We start from the raw sequence: 9674 nt of genomic DNA, 5'->3' as shown, positions 1-9674 counted from the left end.
TGATCAAATCTGCTAGCGACAGTTGTCATTTCATCCAACAAAATGGATGATACCTGGCTAGAAATGAGAAGGTTCTTTTGTCTACTTCTGTCTGAAATCAATAAAGACCCATTGTTTAAAAAAATAACCAAGAATTTTGAGTGGTAAATGTGCGACCGTTATCATTGTAAGCTGTGTGAGAGAAGGCAAATGTGCCGTGAGAGAACAGAAAGCTTGACAGGAGTAGGAACAGTAACTAATGGTGCGGGGCTTAGAAAAGAGTCCATTCAAAGCATCTTATGTCAAAGTGAGATCTAAAAATCTGACAATGGGCCGGAGGGGGGAAAGTTTGCGGAAGACAGGATGAGGGAGGCTGGTGGAGAAGAGGAGGAGGATGTGAAGGGAGTGAGGTGGTGTGCTGAACCAGGATGAATATTTCACAGACAGAACGTGGGGATGTCTTTCCAGGAAATTACTTTCACACAGTGCAAACGCCTGCCAGATACACTGAAACCATTTCCAGCAGCACAAGCCCAAAAAAAATTCACCCAAATTACCAAAGTAATTTTCAAAGAAATCACTGCTGAGCCAGCCGTGACCTATAATGTATTTTCATTTGAGACCAGAGACATTTTCAGGTAATGAACAACAGCCTTCTGAAATTATAAGTAATGGTTAGGAACAAAGTCTCCCTCCCAAATTGTGCAGCAACATTAGAGAGTTATGTACTGTTATAATGTGTGTACTTACAGGAATAGTTGTGTTTTGGGTGAATTTTATTATGTTGCCGCTACTTGATCCTATAAAAATGCATGGATTAAGTCAAAACAAGCTGATCTCACCATTCAGCATACCATGAAAAATACATGCTGAGACATTGAAAAGACAGCCATGACTTCTTCTCACTGGTAAAGTAGGAAAAGAGTAAAATCCCCCCAAAATTCAGCCATGGTTTTAAGTGGCCCAGTGTCCTCTGTGTGAGTTTTGGACACTGAAGCAGACAATCTGCCTGCCAACAGACTGTTTTATAAAGCACAAATTCTCACTTTCAAACAAAACCAAACTTAATTAAATTCAAAATCTCAGTCTAAGTAATATCCTCTTTTTTTATCGCAGTGGTGCACATTAAAATAGGGATTGAGTACCAGTTAGTAAATCCTATTTCTGCGGCATGATCTGCTCCCCAGCGGCCAGACTGGTTTAAATTAGGCCTCTCCAACCTTCAGTGGCCCGTCCGCTAATTTGACTCCTAGAATAACAGCAGCTACTGTGTTTTTCAGGAGTCTGGAACCAAATGTCCGTCTAGGGAGTCTGCCGTGGACACAGGTGCTGGCTTTCTCTCTCTCTCTTTCTCTCTCTCTCTTCCTTCAGGATTATGGTTGAGTTATGTGTTCAGGAGGGACTGTTTTACTATTTTACTAAAAAAAAATCACAAATGTCTTGTTTTCATCAAGTGTGTTTTCTGAACTAATCTTTGCTCTCCAGTCTGTCTGTTGATTTGGCAGCATGTGTGTGTGTTGCATACTCATGTGGGTGTGATTATTATGTTATATGTGTAGTGTAAATGTATGTATGAGTGCATGACTGCCAGTTAATCCCTTTCAGATTACAGATTACCGTCTTTCAGTTGTAACCAGCAGTTTTAGGTACTTTAAAAAAAATAATTACATTTATTTTCAGTTCCTTTCAATTTACAGACAGGAAATTGAAATTTGAAATGAAAAACTTAATAATCTTACATCAAACATTTACATACATACAGTAACTGTGCCAATGAAAATGTGAAAATATTAGTCCAGTCATCTGTAGGAAAATATGTATATACAAAAGCAGCCATAACACACACACACACACACACACACACACAGTCCATAAACCCACTGAACACACAGTAGATGAACACAGTTGATCAAAGTCCAGTGGTCTTCAAAAAGCACTACGCACGGCTCCAACCATGCAGGTATTATTGACACAAAGACATACATGCACACACACTCACAGATTAATGGAATGACCTGGGCCACTTGATAACAACTGGGAAGTTTATTCATATAAATAAAAGTAGCATGAGTTTGACAACAAAGGTGATGGAGAAGAATACCTGACCATGTAATTCAACCCAAAACAGTATCCCTGTTGTATGGCTGTTATATTGGATTAAAGTGAACTGGATTGAAATTTTACATTAGATTCCATTATATTGTACATCTAAAATTACTGCGTCTGGCCACAACGTTTTTTACACTCATAGTTTGTACGGATTAAGCAAACATGTTTAGTGAGTTTTAGAGGTGGTGGGAAGCAGTTTTTGTTTAACCCTTAAACAGAGCCAGGCTAGCTGTTTTCCCCATTTTTCAGTCTTTTTGCTAAGCTAACAGGCTGGTGGTGGTAGCTTCCTATTTAGTGTACAAACATTCTTATTTAACTCTGGGTAAGAAAGCAAATAAGTGTATTTTCCTAAATGTTTCTTAAACGATTCCTTGAATGTCATTCAGCCTTTATATATTGCGCAGTTTATTCTTTTAACAGCTACCGATTCAGTAGATGCCACAATGACTACACAAAAAGCTTTTAATGAGCTGGTGCCTTGTTTGCACTGAATTTGATGGCCTGGAGTCCAGAAGCAGAGAATTTCAGATAAAGACTTGTAATCACACCAAGCATGTTTGGGGCAATTTATTCTCAATCTGGCATGTTACCTCGTCTAGTTCACGTTGTTTGTTAAGGTGAGAGTGATGTCATTCAAACTCAGTTGGCACAAACAACCATATAATCAGACACCTGATCTTCCCAGCAATTTGTGTGCGAGTCGGTTGTTATGAGGTCAGGTTTATGTCATCGCTACTTGGTTTGGTTCAGAGCTTAAAACTCTCTATGTACTGTTTTTCTGAAATATCTCTGAAGGAAATGAACCCAGGCTGTTTCGACTATATGCACCCAAACCTAAAAATGAAAAGTCCACATTCCCACCACAGAAAACCAACACACTGTAGGTGTAATCACACTCTATTTGATATACTATAAACCATGAAGGCCTCTGTTGGAAATCCCCACCATTCCTGGTTTAGTTTTTCAAACCCCAACCCTTCTGTACCCCACCCTCCACCACTCACCTCCTGCTCCAGTCCCCATCACTCCACATTCACGCACATCTGAATGCACTCATTGCATACTGTAGATGTGGATCTCTTGCATTTGTCAAACTGGGATGCGACGCTGATTAGCTTCCTGGCAGGAACACCACCACCCACTCCTGCAGTCAAAGCCGGGTTCCTCCTGGAGGGCCCGGCAGTCGGTGGAGAGCTGTAGCCGCCGCTGTTTGTTTGCACTGTGTCCTAATTTCCGTGAATTCTGACCTGACAGGAAGCGTGGAGGGGAGACGGGACAATGGGCTATTGTAAGACTGCACTTTATGTCCATGCGAGGCTAAAACAGGAAAATGCACTAAGACAGGCGCATGCAGACACACACTCTATCCTGCACAAACACAAAGACCCCAGCAAAGACTGTCATGTTCCCTGTCCTATTTCTCTCTCACACACACCCTTATTAGGATATTTAATTGATGGCACAATTTTAACCTCTCCTGACCTTACCTTTAAGTAACTCTAAACTTTTACCCTCATCCTGAACCCAATCTAAATCCTCACCTTAAAGCTAAGCCCCAACCCTAAATATAACCCTTTTCAAAGTGAGAGGCAGGAAAACTTTCTCACTGTGCTGGATTTTCACTCTCCGTCCATTCATTCATCTTTTTTTCATACTATAGTAAATATGAAACACACTTACACCAGTATATATCCAATCACATACAGTGCATGGAAACAGACATACATTTGGAGAAGGGCCCGTGTGTACATAGCTACAGTAACACACACAAACATGTATGTGTACACACTGGATATGGGAGTTTAAAGTCCCTGATAGTTGATGTTTATTAACTTTAAATTTGTCCCCAGTAATTTCTTCTTTTAGGGTGTAAGAGCCTAATGACCAGACTAACTGAAGTATGTCTGTGGTATGAAAATGACTAAAAGTACAAGTTTCTGAACCAATCAAATTAATTATTAACATGGAAAGAGAATAGATTTACATTGCAATTTACAGACTTTGTCTCTTTGATCAGGGAGGAACCTCCATCACCGCCCACATCTTTGCAGCAATTTAAATAGGTCTGATGTTTTGCTCAATGATAGTTTTTGTCTGATCAAAACTTTGTAGGTAGGATTAAGAATGGGGACGTCATCTTACTGTGCCAGAGCCAGAAAAAAATGGCTTCATCCGTGAAAATTAGCAACAGAAAAATATACCAAAAAAATGGTAACATTTTTAACGCATACAAATTTGATTGAGCTATTATACCGAGACGAGCTACAGCTGATATCTGCTACTTGGACTGATAGATAACTCCCCATGAAAAAGGAAAAATAAGCTTTATTGTAGTTAGGATGAACTGTTCCTTTAATAAAAGGCACAAGGCAATACATTGGTCTAGACCTTCCCAACACACACACACACACACACACACACACACACACACACACACACACACAGAGTCCTCCAGCATGGGTCCCTGACCACCATGTCCATGTCTCAGCCTGTGACCTCGACCATGTCACCTTTCAGGTCAGCTGGGAGACCTGAGCTCTGAGGCTGAATGATCTATGGATTCACACAGGCTGTCAAAAGACGCAAAGGAAGGGAAAGATGTAGAGGAAGGGAGGCTATTTACAGACTGGAGGTATGTGGCAGAGCAATGCTGTTTTCTGTGCTGTGTGTGTGTGTGGCTGAGAGTACGGATTCTCTCGTCAAAGCCTGTGAATCTGAAGGTGTGATAACAGAGACTCTTATATAAACTGTACCATGTGTTTACTTAGTTAATCCATTGGATGGCGATGCCCAAGGCCCTGATAGAAGAGTCTGTGTGTGTGTGTGTGTGTGTGTGTGTGTGTGTTTGTGCTGTGAGGAATGTCAATGTCTAACCTTTGTGCTCTTTGCGTATGGATGATTGACCTGGAAGACTCACCCGGGTGCTGGCTTCACACACACACACACACAGCTACATAAAGTTTCTATTTCAGTATGATGAGAGAAAACAGGTTTAAGAGGAGAGTTTTTCTGTTATGGCCTGAGCCATAACCTTAGAGTTTCTCTGTTGTCTCTGTCTGTTTCTCTCTGTGTTGTGGGCGTGGCACTCCCTCTCTCCACGGGCTCCTGACTCATCACCCAACACACCTGTACCAAGCTGCACACCTGCAACTCATCCACTAATCAAGCACTGCAATATATCAACCCTGGTCTTCCTTCCACTCATCTGGTATTTCATGTCCTCAGCCCCTAGGATTTCATTTTAGTTACTTTACTTACTTGTGTTTTGAATCGTGCTAACCTTGCTTGTCTGCCTCGCCCAGCAACTCTGCCTGCCAGCCTCACTTGGTTTCAGTTACGTGGCCACATGTACCTCTGGACTTGGACCCCAGCCATACCTCATCCACCCACGGCTCCCCTCTCACCCCTCGGTCTCCGTCCTCCCTTCCCCTCAATCCCATCAAAACTGGTGAACTGTACAATAAATCCCTCTTATCTCTAACTCACCTCTCTGAGTCTGCCTTGGTGAATCGTAACATTTTTCTGTGAATGATAACGACAGCTATATTTTGTCACATTCTGGGTGTTGGCGTTAATTGTGATTTTTATTTCTGTTTTGGAAGAGTACTGGTTACTAATGTCTTCAAACGAACAAGGTAGAAGTACAAATAATTGACCTGACTGGACAAGCGCTCAAAAGAACTAAACCTCCGTTAATTTGTATTTATTTTTTTGCCCATTTGGGCAACCTGTCAATCAGGATAGAGGAGACGCATATCCACTGCACTGTGTACATTTAACTAGCTGTGACCTTGTTTTTGTGTGCTGTCTGTGTTTTCGTCTAAGAACTTTCACTAAACCCTTTCACAGTGTTTTCAGTTCATGAAAGTTAAGGTCGCCTAAAAATGTCTTATTCGGTTGTACTAAAAGGCTATTAATTTTTTCCGGTAAGTACATTTTGGTTTAAGCCTGTTTTTCGCTAGCCAAAATTAGCATCCCAATTAATATCACAGTTAACGTGAATTACAGATGCACCTTGCTAACCTAGCTAGTGTTAGCTGATAACTTAGCATTTGCTTTGCTCCCCAGCTTCACCCCCTCATCCAAATATGGTCACTTCTGGTTGCAAGAAAACAAGATGGCGACGGCAAAAATGCCAATCTCAAGGTTTCAAAACGGTAGCCCACAAACCAATGGGTGATGTCACGGTGACTATGTTAACTAGTCAGTCTATGGTTGAGACTGAACAAAAACAGTAAAGTCGTGGGCCAGAAAACCAAAACAATGAGTTAAAAGACACTAAAACTGATGGGAACTCCAGATTCAAGATCTCCTTTTATTGTCATTCCATCATGTATTTGCATAAAAAAAACAACAAATGCTGTTCCCCAAAGTGCCAGTTGTTAGTTACCACCCCAACTGCAGAGTTACTGTAGTTTAATTTTGTTGTTTCCATTATACTACCCTGGAAATTTTTACTTTAGTTAATGATCAACTACATTTCCCAGGCTTCCATTGACAACACTCAGAGAAGGGGGTTCTCAGATCACAGAGCTGAACTCTAGAGGTAGGGAGAGTGATGGCAATACCATAGTGCAGTTTTCAAATGAAGAAAAGTGACAGTGGACAGAGAACAATGGCATGGTGTGCTGCTGCTTTGAGCCTCCTCTCCACCAGTGACATATTCAATGATGATGCAAACTGTGGTTGTATTGCATTATATTTGCACTTTTATACAATGAATGTATGACTGTTTTAAGTGGTTTTGCCCTTCACTTAGTGTTTTTCAGGTTTTCCTTGACATGTTTGGAGAGCCCTGTAACAACACGCAGAGACAAAAGTGGGAAAGAAGAGATACAACTGCTACAGTGAGAAGTATGTACAAGTGAGTTGACTTCAGCAGTAAAGGTCTATGATAGTCTTTCAGGCAATGCTCGTTCATCCTAACTCTTTCTCTGCTCTTTCAATCTTCTTCTGCTCCTTTCTTTGCATCCTTTCTCTCTTTCTCCTCATCTTTTTCCTGCTCTGCTGCTGTGATTGCCTGTCTCCTCGTGGCCCAATGCCCAGCCACCACTGGGTAGCATTCCTCACCCCGAGCCAAAGGGAAGAGAGGGATCGGGGGAAGAGGAGGACAAATGGAAGGAATGGGAGAAAGAACCACAGCGGGTCTCCTTATATAGAGTGTTATGTTATATATCTGTGACCTTGCTGAGGGGGCGAGGAGCAATTTCTTCTCCAAACTGTTTGTCGCTTTCCAGCTTTTTCACAGTGCCCGCTGGTCAGAAACCTTCCTTTCCAGCCCTTCTGTTTATAGTCACATCCACTCACTCTTAAACAGCCGCTCACTCGTTACAACACTCTCACCCAGGCCACAAGATACCCACACAGTTTGACCATGCAGGGGTCTACTAAAATAAAAAATACACACAGCCTCGCTTTCTTTTTTTCACAGTGGGAAATGAAATGCTATATCTTGAAGGTAAGTTATGATGCCTGCGCTGCTGCTGAGGTGCAAAAATAAAAGATTTGCTGAGAAAGCAGAATGGACTCCACCCTGCCCTTCAGCTCTTATTTCTTCTGAGCACTTCAGTTCATGTGTGTGTATGCGAGTTTTGAGGCTTGTAGGAGCATGTGTGTGCAGGCAATACAGAGGATTTTGTGTGTGTGTGTGGCATCTGCTGGCAGATGTAGCAGTCAGACTGTGGGTATAGAGGGACGAATCAAGTTTGGCTCAGCTTGCAACTCCAAGCCACACTGGAACAGAAGAGCCACGCATACAGTCCTTTCTCTCTCTCTCCTCCTTAAAATCCCTTGAAAACTTATTGGGAGCATGACAGGTGGTGTTAATGAAGGGGCACTCGAGCTGAAGTGATGCGGCTGTGTGGGGTATTTAGCATACTTTTGTTGTAACAATGGGTTTTTTCAGATATTCTAATCTATCATTGGTACTAATTTAAAATTCTATTGTACACTTTTATATTCTGTTCCTTTCATATTCAATCATTTAATCAAAAGCATCTCATGTAGACAATGCTCTACTCTAATACCGTATAAGTGACACAAGCTGTTTTGCTGCAGCATGTGTTTGAAGTGAGTAAGAAGACTGCGAGTAATTTGGTGGGTTATGAAATAATGGTTATGACATTTGTTATATTCCTATGGAAAACAGTTACATAGTCATACTCTGCAGCTTAAAAGGTCACTGAGATGGGTTTATGACCTGAAGATTGGCAGTTAAAATCCCTGTATGAGAGTATGTGAGAGTCTGAGAGTGAACACTCTCACGCTGATCACCCTCCCTTTGTTTGGTTGCACTCATGACCAAAACCTTGCAACTGTCCCAGCGGAGCAGTTCAATGGAAGAGTGTGGTTTTACTGAGCAGAGCCAATGAATGCCCCTCAGCTAAAATAAATTAGGATAAAATAGGAAATTGAGGAACTAAAACCAACAGCAAGAGTTTAGTTTGTCCATGCACATTGTTAAGTGTTAAAAGTTAACACTTGTAGTGCTTGTAACAAATGGCAGCACAAAGGAGTGGTTTACAAAGTCATATTCTCTTTGGTGGAGATGAAAAAAGCAATTAAAACCAGTGTGATGGTGTCAATTTTTTTTTTTTTTACATTGCTGAATTCCCATGTAAGAGAAGGGACCATCTGTACCTTTTTTAATGACCAACACACACACACATCATCTGGTAGGTTGTCTTTTTATCCACAACAGCTTATGGTACAATGAATTCATGCAAACTGGTGTACGCATGCCAGTGCAATTTTAATAATTATTTTCCCCCCTTTAAGCCACTGAGGACAAACACTGTTTAACTGACATTTCTTTCAAGCTCCACTTTGGCAGGCCGATAAGAGGCTCATGTCCATTTCCCACAGCAGCTATCAGTATGGAAACTGAGTCCAGTGAGCGATCATCGGTTGGCTGATCACAAGACACTGAAATAGTCTAACTGAAGATATCTGGAAGTATTTACAAAGTTGCATAATTAGATCAGTGGTTTTAGGCTGCAGTGGAAAATTTTCACAGCATAATGTAATGACAGAAAGGAGGAGAAGAAACGGCTGGACGAGCGCTCACAAAACATGGGCGCACAGTGCACCAGAACCAGCTAATACCACACATCTTAAGATAATTAGAGAATGGAAAGGCATTTTTATATTCCCATCAGTGTTTCCCTCCACATGCCTCCTCCAGCAAATGATTAATTTAGAGTTCAGGAATGTGTGCTCACTGGGTCTTCAGTTTCCCTGGGCTGTAACCCCTGACCCAACCAGATCACCAGAACACCTCTGAAAACCCATCAGACATCTGCTTATCTAGACTATAGAGCATACAAGTACCAGGACCAGCCTTCTCATTATTCAAACTCCATCCATCCTTTCCTCCGTCAGAAGCCAAACTCCGCTAACAGAACTGACTTCTTTTTCGTCAGTGCAGACTCAAACAGGCTGGACAGGCATTTCCTGTGGGTGGGACCTGACAGCAGAGACATTCTTGGGCCAGGCACCTCCACTTCCTGTCTCTGTTAACGCCACACTGAAAGACATACTGTCTGGACCTGCTCTTATTTTACACTTTACTTGACACTCTTATCCAG

This window comes from Siniperca chuatsi, linkage group LG20 (assembly GCF_020085105.1).
Source record: "Siniperca chuatsi isolate FFG_IHB_CAS linkage group LG20, ASM2008510v1, whole genome shotgun sequence".
Taxonomy (NCBI): domain Eukaryota; kingdom Metazoa; phylum Chordata; class Actinopteri; order Centrarchiformes; family Sinipercidae; genus Siniperca; species Siniperca chuatsi.
This window is presented reverse-complemented; position numbering follows the sequence as displayed.